Genomic DNA, 10,679 nt, shown 5'->3' with positions numbered 1-10,679 from the left:
GTTTGGTATATGAACATATTTTTGGGAAAAGTGATGTTTATCTTGGCGGCCCAATTTACCTTAACCCACTGAGGTAAAATGGGCCACTTGGTTCAGCTAAAATGGGCCATCCTCTGTGTCACTCACATACACATATGTGTATGACATTTGGTTCAACTAAAACCTGTATGTTGAATGTCATGTGAAATTAGCGCAACTCAAAGTAGGCTAGCTTCCTATGTAGTGAACTACTTTTGCTGTGTTTGTGTAACTTAGCTTGTTACATATGACTGGGTGGTAGCTTTTGTGTAGTGATGCTTTATTTTTGGAAGAGTAGGCTAACTGATATCTTAGCTCATGTATGTATACAAGTGTGTGTGTGTGTGTGTGTGTGTGTGTGTGTGTGTGTGTGTGTGTGTGTGTGTGTGTGTGTGTGTGTGTGTGTGTGTGTGTGTGTGTGTGTACGTACGTGCGTGCATACACACACACCCATGCACAGACACGCACCCACACACTCGCACACCGACCAACACACGCACAGGTTGCACACACACGCACCCACACACATGTGCACACAAACACACTCACACTCACCATGACCCCCCCACCAATAATAATGCTTGTAGATATTTTATTTACAGTGAGTATGGCAAACGAGAAGGAGGCGAGAGGAGACGAGTGAGGGAGAAGGAAAGAGAGAGGAAGTGAGAGGAGGAGGAAGGTTAAGAGAGGTAACAAGCAGAGGAGACCGAAAGGGAGAGAACAGGTGAGGAGAAAGGAGTGCAGAGGAAATGAGAGGAGGAGCAATCACCAGAGAGGAGAGGGAACAGAGATAAGACAGGGAGGAGAAGGAAGGCCAAACTACAATCTGTGGAAAGAGGAGAGGATGAAGGGGGCCTTAGAAGAACACAGGGAGGGAGTAAAGAAAGGAATTAGAGTGAGTGTGCACCTCTTATCACGAGCATGGAGTGTGCCGCGATCCACACAGCAATGACGCATCAGTGGAAAGGTGACTGGCAGTGAACATGTGTCAGGGCGGAAGCCCCACCAGAATGGTATCCGTGATGACGATGGTTTCATTTGCAAAGATTGTATTTGAAAAATGTTTCATCACAGATACACTTCTCTTCACTTCTCTTTTACACACACACACACACACACACACACACACACACACACACACACACACACACACACACACACACACACACACACCACTGACATCAGTTCACTGATCTATGCTGTTCTTGTTGTTTTAATGGCACTATGAATATGTTTGTGTAATGCAGTTTAAATGTTATGTGGCTATAAGCAATTGTGTTTTAAAATTAAGTGAAGACATTCCTCCAGTCATAGACAACAGTGTATGGCCTTTTGCCCTCTGGTTTAATTAAAACATGAATGAATTAATTCATGAATTTGTCTGTCACAGACAGACAGACACGCACGCACACCACTGACATCAGTTCACTTATCTGTGCTGTTCTTGCTGTTTTAATTGCACTAATAATTTGTCTGAATACAGCTGAATTTGTTAAATGCAGTTTAAATGTTATGTGGCTGTATAAGCAATTGTTTTTTACAATAAAAATTGATGATAATTTACTATTTCCCTTTCAACCCGGTCTCACAGGAATCCGTGAAATGACTACGGACGAACAGGAATCCGTGAAATGACTACGGACGAATAACTCGAAATACGTGGGCCATCCATTTTAACTGAAACTGCTCATGCCAAAAAAGTTGGCACAGCTGATGTTTCAAGAACTGTAGGGCCTAAATAATTATATTTTATTACATAATTTCAACACAAATTTGTCAGAAACAGTCATTATTAATCATAAAAACACATGGAAAAGGCATATGGTATTGTGTTATTGTCCCAAGGGATTTACCAAAAAGTGGCCCAATCTAGCTGATATCACCCTATTATTTATTCTCCTAATTTATTATTTTCAAACATGATTTTACTAGATAATACTGCATGTGAACATTTGATGTCTGCCAACTTTTCTAAAATAAACTGTTTTTGTTTTTAATAATTCCAATCATTTTACTGCCTTGTTATATATATATATATATATATATATATTAGTGGTGGGCATAGATTACATTTTTTAATCTAGATTAATAACTGGGCAATGGTGATTTATCAAATATAATTCACCGCCGGAAGTTGTGAAGTGCCCATGCATGTGAACGGAGCATAAACAAAAATACAGCTGAACGTTGGGAAGGCCCATGCAAGTGAATGGAGCAGTCTACAGCATTGAGAAGAGCCGTGTAATAATCCATAATAATGTAAGGTTTAGATGTTAAATATTTGAAAGTTGTAGAATAAATTAATATAATTTATATTTGAGTTAATTTGCTAGAAATGTACTGACAAATTTTAGTCAGTTAATCATTTACATATTTATGTTACACAATTATTACATATTTACATATTTAACACAGTCAGGATATTCTGTTGAATCTGCCTCTCTGATTCCCTCACGTTTACCTCAGTCTAAATTCTAGCTTCTGATTGGTTAGTTCAGTCACGTGATGGGACCAAACAAAGAAGTGTTTGAAAATAGATTAACGGCGATTTTTTATCGTGCGATAAAAGTTTTGCGTTAACGCAGCCGTTAACGCCGATAACGGCCCACCACTAATATATATATATATATATATATACTGTATATATTTATATATGTTTGACATTTTTAGGTATTCACAGTGTAGCTGTGGGTAACTACTGTTATTATTAAGGTTGGCGATTATTAATAATCTGTGAATTGGTATTGATAGTGTAAAAAATGGCAGAGTTATGGCATATTCAAATTCTTTGTAAGAAGGTAGGAACTTGAAACTTGTCAGGAACATTGAGGACCCCTCCCTTTGCATGTGTACATAGTTTGTGTGTCTCTCTGTATGTCTGAGTGTGCGTGTGGATGTGCGTGCGTGCATGCGTATGTGCGTGTGTGCTTTCATGCATTTGTATGGGTGTGTGTGACTGATCTTGTCTATAGGTCGTCATATGTTTTTTTCATGACGACCTATAAAAAAGGACAGTGTTACCCCCTATGTTTGATTTGATAATATCGACAGTGTTACCCCTCATGTTTCATTTGATAAAAACGACAGTGTTACCCCTTGTGTTTTTTTTCATGACGACCAAAGAAAAACAACAGTGTTACCCCCTATGTTTTATTTGATAAATATCGACAGTGTTACCCCTTATGTTCATTTCATGACGGCCGATAAAAAACGACAGAGTTACCGCTCATGTTTTTTCCATGTTGACCAATAAAAAACCACAGTGGTACCCCTGTCAACGTTTTTGCGGGGATCCGAACCTGAGCTGTTTAGAGTGTTAACCTCCGAACTTATCAATGCACCATCATGACACCGAATAAAGTCATCTCAATGGTTATACTTGACTTTATAATTCGCATGAAATAGAAATAAGAGTCTCCAGGGGGTTAGCTCACAGCTCTCTCCACTTCCCAATGAGATTATTAATTTAATTATGTCTGAGATTTTATATGGCAGTGCAATAGACATGATAGCATTACGTTTAAAATTAATGATATTGTGTTTTCCTCAGTAATTGAGCCGCGGTCTCCAGTGGGTTAGGCAGAGTGCACACCACTGCACCACTGAGGCGATGAATATACACAATAATCAATCATCAATAAAGAGGATATACATGACATTAAAATGTATGTCTGTATTTCTATTATTTCCCTCATGTTTTTTTTCATGACGACGAATAAAAAGCAACAGTGTTACCCCTTATGTTTTTTTCATGACGACCAATAAAAAACAACAGTGTTACCCCTTGTGTTTTTTTTCATGACGACCAATAAAAAACAACAGTGTCACCCCTCATGTTTCATTTGATAAAAGCGACAGTGTTACCCCCTATGTTTTATTCGATACATTTCGAAAGTGTTATCCCTTATGGGTTTTTTGACAGATAAAGAACGACAGTGTTACCTTTTACGTATCTTTTGATAAAAACAACAGTGTTACCCCTTATATTTTATTTGACAAGGACAATTTTTTTTTTTTTTTCAAATATGTTTTTTTTCATGACGACCAATAAAATACGACAGTGTTACCCCTTATATTTTATTTGACAAAGACAACAGTGCTACCCCTTATGTTTTTTTTCATGACGACCAATAAAAAACAACAGTGTTACCCCTTATGTTTTTATTCATGACGACCAATAAAAAAACAACAGTGTTACCCCTTGTGTTTTTTTCATGACGACTGATAAAAAACGACAGTGTTACCTCTTATGTTTTCTTTCATGACGACCAATAAAAAACAACAGTGTTACCCCTTATGTTTTTTTTCATGACGACCAATAAAAAACAACAGTTTTGCCCCTTATGGTTTTTTTCATGACAACCAAAGAAAAATGACAGTGTCAACCCTCATGTTTCATTTGATAAAAACGACAGTGTTACCCCTTATGTTTTTTTCATGACGACCGATAAAAAACGACAGTGTTACTCCTTATGTTTCATTTGATTAAAACGACAGTGTTACCCCTATTGAAGATTAACCGAGATATAAAACACTTAGACTAATTCAAGAGAGAGAGAGTAAAATGAGAACGAGGGGTCCGGAGCAAGAATTGACAAAAGACTTTATCGTGCAGCAGAACAACAACGACAACAGCCTGAGTGGGTTTGCAAAGTCACTGGCCCCACATCGGGCTGCAGCCTCACTTATACACGTATAGGAATTTCTTTGTTTACAATGGAGTCACAATGGAGTCACAATGGGGTTTCCGCCAGTCAATCTTCGTCACAGCATGTTATCAACTGCCCAGTTCAGTGGTCTGCATGGATCAACCTCATTAGCCAAGATGACCCAAGGCTAAAAAGGCTGAGGTCAACTTTAGCTTGACCCAAGGCTGAAAGGGCTTGGACCAACTTAGCTTCCCCCCAGTTCCCTATACATTCCTGTGCACCATCTGTTCTGAATCCAGATTCTGCAAACACAATGCTTTCCACTATTTAAAATATAAAACCTATTAATAATCATGGTTTATCATAGAGTATACTCACTAATTTCTACCACACCCCTTGTGTTTCATTTGATTAAAACGACAGTGTTATCCCTTGTGTTTTTTTTCATGACGACCAAAGAAAAACAACAGTGTTACCCCCTATGTTTTATTGATAAATATCAACTGTGTTACCCCTTTGTTTTTTTCATGACGACCAATAAAAAACAACAGTGTTACCCCTTATTTATTTTTTTATGACGACCAATAAAAAACAACATTGTCATAGATCGCTAACTAGCAGAGAGTTGTAAGCACTTTCCACCCTTTTCAGTGGAGGAATTGGACTCCCCAAGCAATGTTATACTTAAAAGGAGCAAGTAAGTTACATATTAATTTAGTCTTTCGGCCTGTAGCATATAAACAAAATGAAACAACTGTCCCATATTTCTGACTGCATTTGAAGTAGACATTGAGACTCACAAAAAATGGACGCTATAGGACAGTGATCATGATTTGTCTCAATATCAGAATAACAACAATTGGTCAAATATCAATGGCTGGTGGAATGGCCATGAAGTAGGTCTGTATATGCAATGTAAGCTTGTCCAGGCCCTGCAAGTCAGGATGTAGGCTATGAATCTGAATGAAAAGCAGGTAAATAGGTAGTGGCCATCCCCAAAATGCACCAGAATACAGGAAATCAAATCTATTAAATTCCAAAAAAATTATGGGGGGGGGGGGAGAACCTCAGACCCCCTGTCTATTACTGTGCCCCGCCAACATGTTTGATCGCCAGCCGCCACTGAGAATGACCAATGGAAATAATTCTCTGCACAATTTGAATTGTGTTTAAATATGCTACAGTGGTCATTTGTTTAGCCCATTCATGTTAAACAATGAGGGTTTTGATTGTCGGGTCGGGCCTTTGATCGAGCGTCTGTGTTTTTTTTGTTTTTGTTATCATTGCTTTATTGGCCTAATGAAAACCTATAGGTTTTGTGGTTTTGAGAACATTTCTGGTTTCACAGCTCTATGTGGTTCCTACAGTTTGATCTAGTTTGTGACAAGGCGAACATGGTGGCGGTGACCCTGATGGTTTTGATGGCGGGCATTCTTACTGGTTCACTACTGTTCGGACCTTTAGGAGAATCGTGAGTTTTATTTGTTACGTTTAAGCTGTGTTTTTATTGGGATGGAAATTGGCTGGACCACTAGGATATTACAATGATTTTTTAGTGCCAATATGATATCTATTGCGATTCTGTAAATATTTGGATTCTGTCAATGTAGCGATAGGATATTACGATTCGATTGTGAGATTTTATATTTTATGTTGTTTCCACTGAAGCCCTCTCAAGGACGGTACCATTATTTTCCAGCCACTTAGAGGACAATGACTTTTGTGTCTTGTGAGCTGGCAAAGATATATGAAAATCTTTGACTATCTTTGAGTCGACGATTCAAGTATTGCGTTATCTATTCTGTATCCTGTATGTAGGTTTATGTAGCCTATTTCAAACATCAACATTCATCTAAAAAGATATTACTTACTCTCGGACACTTTGTTTTATCTAAACATTCTGAAACAAACAATTTGTAAAAATATAAATGAATAAAAGTGGGATAAAAATTCTATTAAACATTTTTCTGCCAGGTTTGGCCGCAGACGGACCACTCAGATTCCAGCGAAGTTCCTTTTTATATTCACGCTCACAAATGGCCTGTGTCCCGACTACTACTTATATCTGGCCTCACAGTTTGGAGCAGGCGTGGGGTATGGGGGCTCCCGGATGAACGCCATCGTGCTGTGTGAGTACACCGTATGCAATAAAAAGTCTTCACTCAGTTCAGAACCCAGTGCCAATATAATGTAACGGCAGATACATTAGTCCGGGCGACATTAATTTTAAGTCATTCACCTTGGATCTTCATCTTCAGACAATTCCATACAAAGACTCAAGCCTACAGAATAATGGTAAGCTGAACCTGTATAATATAGTTTTACCCATGGTTGGGGACAGAATAAAACAATTTATTGAGAGAAATCCACCCACTTTCTAGTTCAGATATGTTTAAACGGAGGACTGAGCTGCTGTGGAAAAAAAGGACACAGTACGGGTTTAAACAGACGCATGCCACGTTAAGAGAAAGCAGTTTTCCATCCACTATTTCTTGAACCTCAAAACCGAAACACAAAAGGTCTTTGTCCAGGGTTTATGCCATGTGGGCTACTGCCGGCTGAATATTGACCCACGAGCATGGCTCTCCTTCCCTGCAGCGACCGAGTGGATAGGGATAACCAAGTGGTCCCTGGGCTCGTGTGGGAGCCAGTTCTTCGGGGCTTTCGGGCAGGCGTTTCTGGCGGTGCTCATCTACTTTATCCGGGATTGGAGGCTGGCTCAGTTGGTCATGGCGGCGCCGATGGGCCTGGTTGCGGTCTACATATGGTGTGTATGGGTCAAGTACAGCAGTGGGAGACAGTGGTCACACGTAATGATGATTCAGTGGGCCCCTGAGAGGGAGAGGGCCCTAGACATCCATTATTTATTCATGGGCTAGTTCCCTTTAAGGTCCCATGACATGCCACCAGGGGTCAATGTGATTAGCCGTTACAAGCCGCTTTGAAAAGATGTCATCTTCAAAGCTGCAAACTTGTCGCTTTTCGGCGACAATCGCCGTTTTCTTGGTCAATTTGGTGATTCACGTGAATCGTGTAGAACCGGAGAGTTTTCTTTTTGGTGGGGGGTGAGGGGGGGGTCCAGAATTGCGAATTATTGGATCATTCTTATAATTGACATTTCTCTGGGCCAATCGGAATCACAGCACTTGCTTCAGAATCTTTCTTAGAATTTAAATTTCTCTGGGCCAATCGGAATCTTGAAGCACACAGCTCCAACTGAGCTCGCCATTGGATGAGCCGCCTGGCTACCGCGCGAGTCTGAGGAAACTCTTAACGTCAATTTGAAGTAGGGGTGTAGGCCTACGGTATAAATGGTATAGAAGGTACACCAGTTTGAATTTGCGCTACGGTATGGATTTTGACGTTACCGTGAGACCGGTGTGACCGGTAGACAGTGTTGTGTGTAACGCGTAACAAAGTTAGTAACGCGTTAATACAGTAACCTAACAATTTTTTCATGTAAAAAGTAAAGTTCCCTAACCGCAACTACTGAAAATATGGTAACGAAACATAGTTCCTTTTTCAATTCGGCGCCACGTTACTTTTCCCAGGGACAGATTTCACAGCGCTACTGCCTTCTCAGGCAGTATGCTATTGAGCGCGCAGCAAGCGCGCCTGCGTGCTTGCGCAATAGTCCCTCCATGAGCTCTCATTCCACACCGACCGTACGTGACAGACGCTGGTAGCGTGAAGCTGTCTCTGCAATCAGACATTGTTTCCGCCGGCATTTTGAAAGCCAGTCCTTACGTCAAAATACCAGCGGTGGAACGAGATAACAATGTCACTGTTTACCTGTCTAAGGACAATGGTTCCCTTTCAAAATGTCGATAGAAAGGGCTTTAAAGAGATGGTCAAAACACTCGATCCCAGGTACGCGTTACATGCCCGCACACACTTTAGCCAAATTGAGATGCCAAAACTAGTGTTCTTCAGAGATGGAAGTAACTTGAGAAAAGATTTTAAAAAATGTCATGCATTTTGCTGCCTTTTCAGTGTTTTACCCCTTCAGAGGCATTTATATCGAAATTAGAAGATAAAATTAACATACCGTGATATAAAACCGTTACCGTCATACCGTGACGGTATTTTCAGATCTGTACTCTTTTAAGAAAGCCCTTAATTCTCTTGTGAAATATGTGCTAGGAGTTTTCTTGATGTGTGCTTATCAATCGACATTTTCACCATGTGAATGAGGCTTCATGCAGTTCAGGAATGTCAGGGGCTCAACGGGATAATGCTGTGTACTGGTGGTCCTTTGGTTGAGGGTTTGAATCCTGATTAGACCATTATGAACCAGCTGAACATGACATTGCCACTCATTTAAGAAACACAACATTGAACAGCACCTGATATTCATAAGGCAATCCACATTCCGGCCCATTAGTTTCCAATAATCGGTCTGCCTAGACACCGTATGGCATTAAGGGGAACATCTCCGTTTACAATTTTTCCTTCATAAATAACTCTGTCATATTTATATTTCTTCTGTTAGTGTTCTTGGCTACAAATGTTTAATTTCCCTATAATTTCAATGATTTTTCAGGTGTATATTTTGAAGAAAGCCCTTAATTCACTTGAGAAATGTATGCTTTGAGTTTTATGGATGTTGTGTGCTTATCAATAGACATTTTGACCATGTGAATGAGGCTGCAGTTCAGGTTTATAGGTGGAACATCTTTCCTTAAATATGACAATTATATGTTCAATTTATATATCTTCCATTAGTGTGTTCTTGACTTTTAATTTTGCTCGGACCCCGTTAATCACCGCTTGCGGTTATATTTAAACATTGTGAATTACCCATTTTTTTTTAAACGGCCATTTACTTAGGCCTACTATAAAAAATAAAAACATTCTTCAGCATTATTTGCCTCACAAATCATCAGGTTTAATAGTTTCGTTTTTTTTCTAGATTTCGCCTTCTGTATAAATGTGAGTTTAAGTGGCAATCTCTAAGATTTCCGTATCTTTGGCGATACCTTTTAGTGAAAATTGGTAATTTCCCCCAGAAATAAAGCAGTGTCGCAACAAACACTTGGAGCCTATACGGACTCGGTTTTTTGCACAAGAATTTCCTTTCCTAACGAAATTACCCGGAAATACTTGGAGGAAAGGTTATTCAAATTCAAAAAATGCAGAGGAAAGGTACCTCGATGCAATCTTTAACCGGACTTTAGCTAAGGTTACACCTGACCAATCTTTACGAAAAGAAAGGAGATAACCATAATCCTTTACGCCGGCAATATTAAGAGACACAGGCCACAGACGAAGTTTACGGACTCTACGCGGAGACACATGAGAGACGCGGTAAAGCACAAGAGAGGAGAAGAGAATTGAGGAAGAGCAAACCAAACATTAGAGAGAAGAGTCGAAGAATCGAAAGAACTCATAAAAGAACAACATCATAATAGTTATTTTCGTAGCCCATAATTTAAACCATAAGAAAATAAATGCCAACTTCACATTTAAGAAAGAATAATGGGGGCAGTTTATTTCAACATCAACTTAAGTTTAGTCTCTTCCCATGTGAATTGGGATTCAAATTGGCTAAAATATTCCTGTTGGCCAAGTCCAACCTAAGTGATTCTCCCTGTTGACGACAAACTGATTGAAATCAATTCGACAAGAACGCATTGATCGAAAGAGCGCTTGCTGTAGTCCATCTTTCGAAAATTGTAGTTCCAGAGACATTAAAGGTCAGAAATACTTGCCGTCGCACAATGACGTAGTTGAGGAAAAGTGGAGTCTAATTCATTTCAAACAGTGCTGTCTTTTCTATGTTCGAAAGGAAGCACCCTTTCATCTCTCCTTGACCCGATGATGTTTTCCCCAAAGGTTAAGGAAAGGTGGCATAATGGTTAAGAGATTTGACTTTGGGCCCAAGAATTGGGCCCAAGTTTGTAACATTCATTATCCTGCAAATGCAAGGGCTTTCATCAGTGGGACACAGGCTCTCACAGGCAATCACCATTGTGTTACCTTCTTAAGCGCTAGATACCGACTCACCAT

The sequence above is a fragment of the Gadus chalcogrammus genome, chromosome 8, assembly GCF_026213295.1.
Source record: "Gadus chalcogrammus isolate NIFS_2021 chromosome 8, NIFS_Gcha_1.0, whole genome shotgun sequence".
Classification (NCBI taxonomy): Eukaryota; Metazoa; Chordata; class Actinopteri; order Gadiformes; family Gadidae; genus Gadus; species Gadus chalcogrammus.
This window is presented reverse-complemented; position numbering follows the sequence as displayed.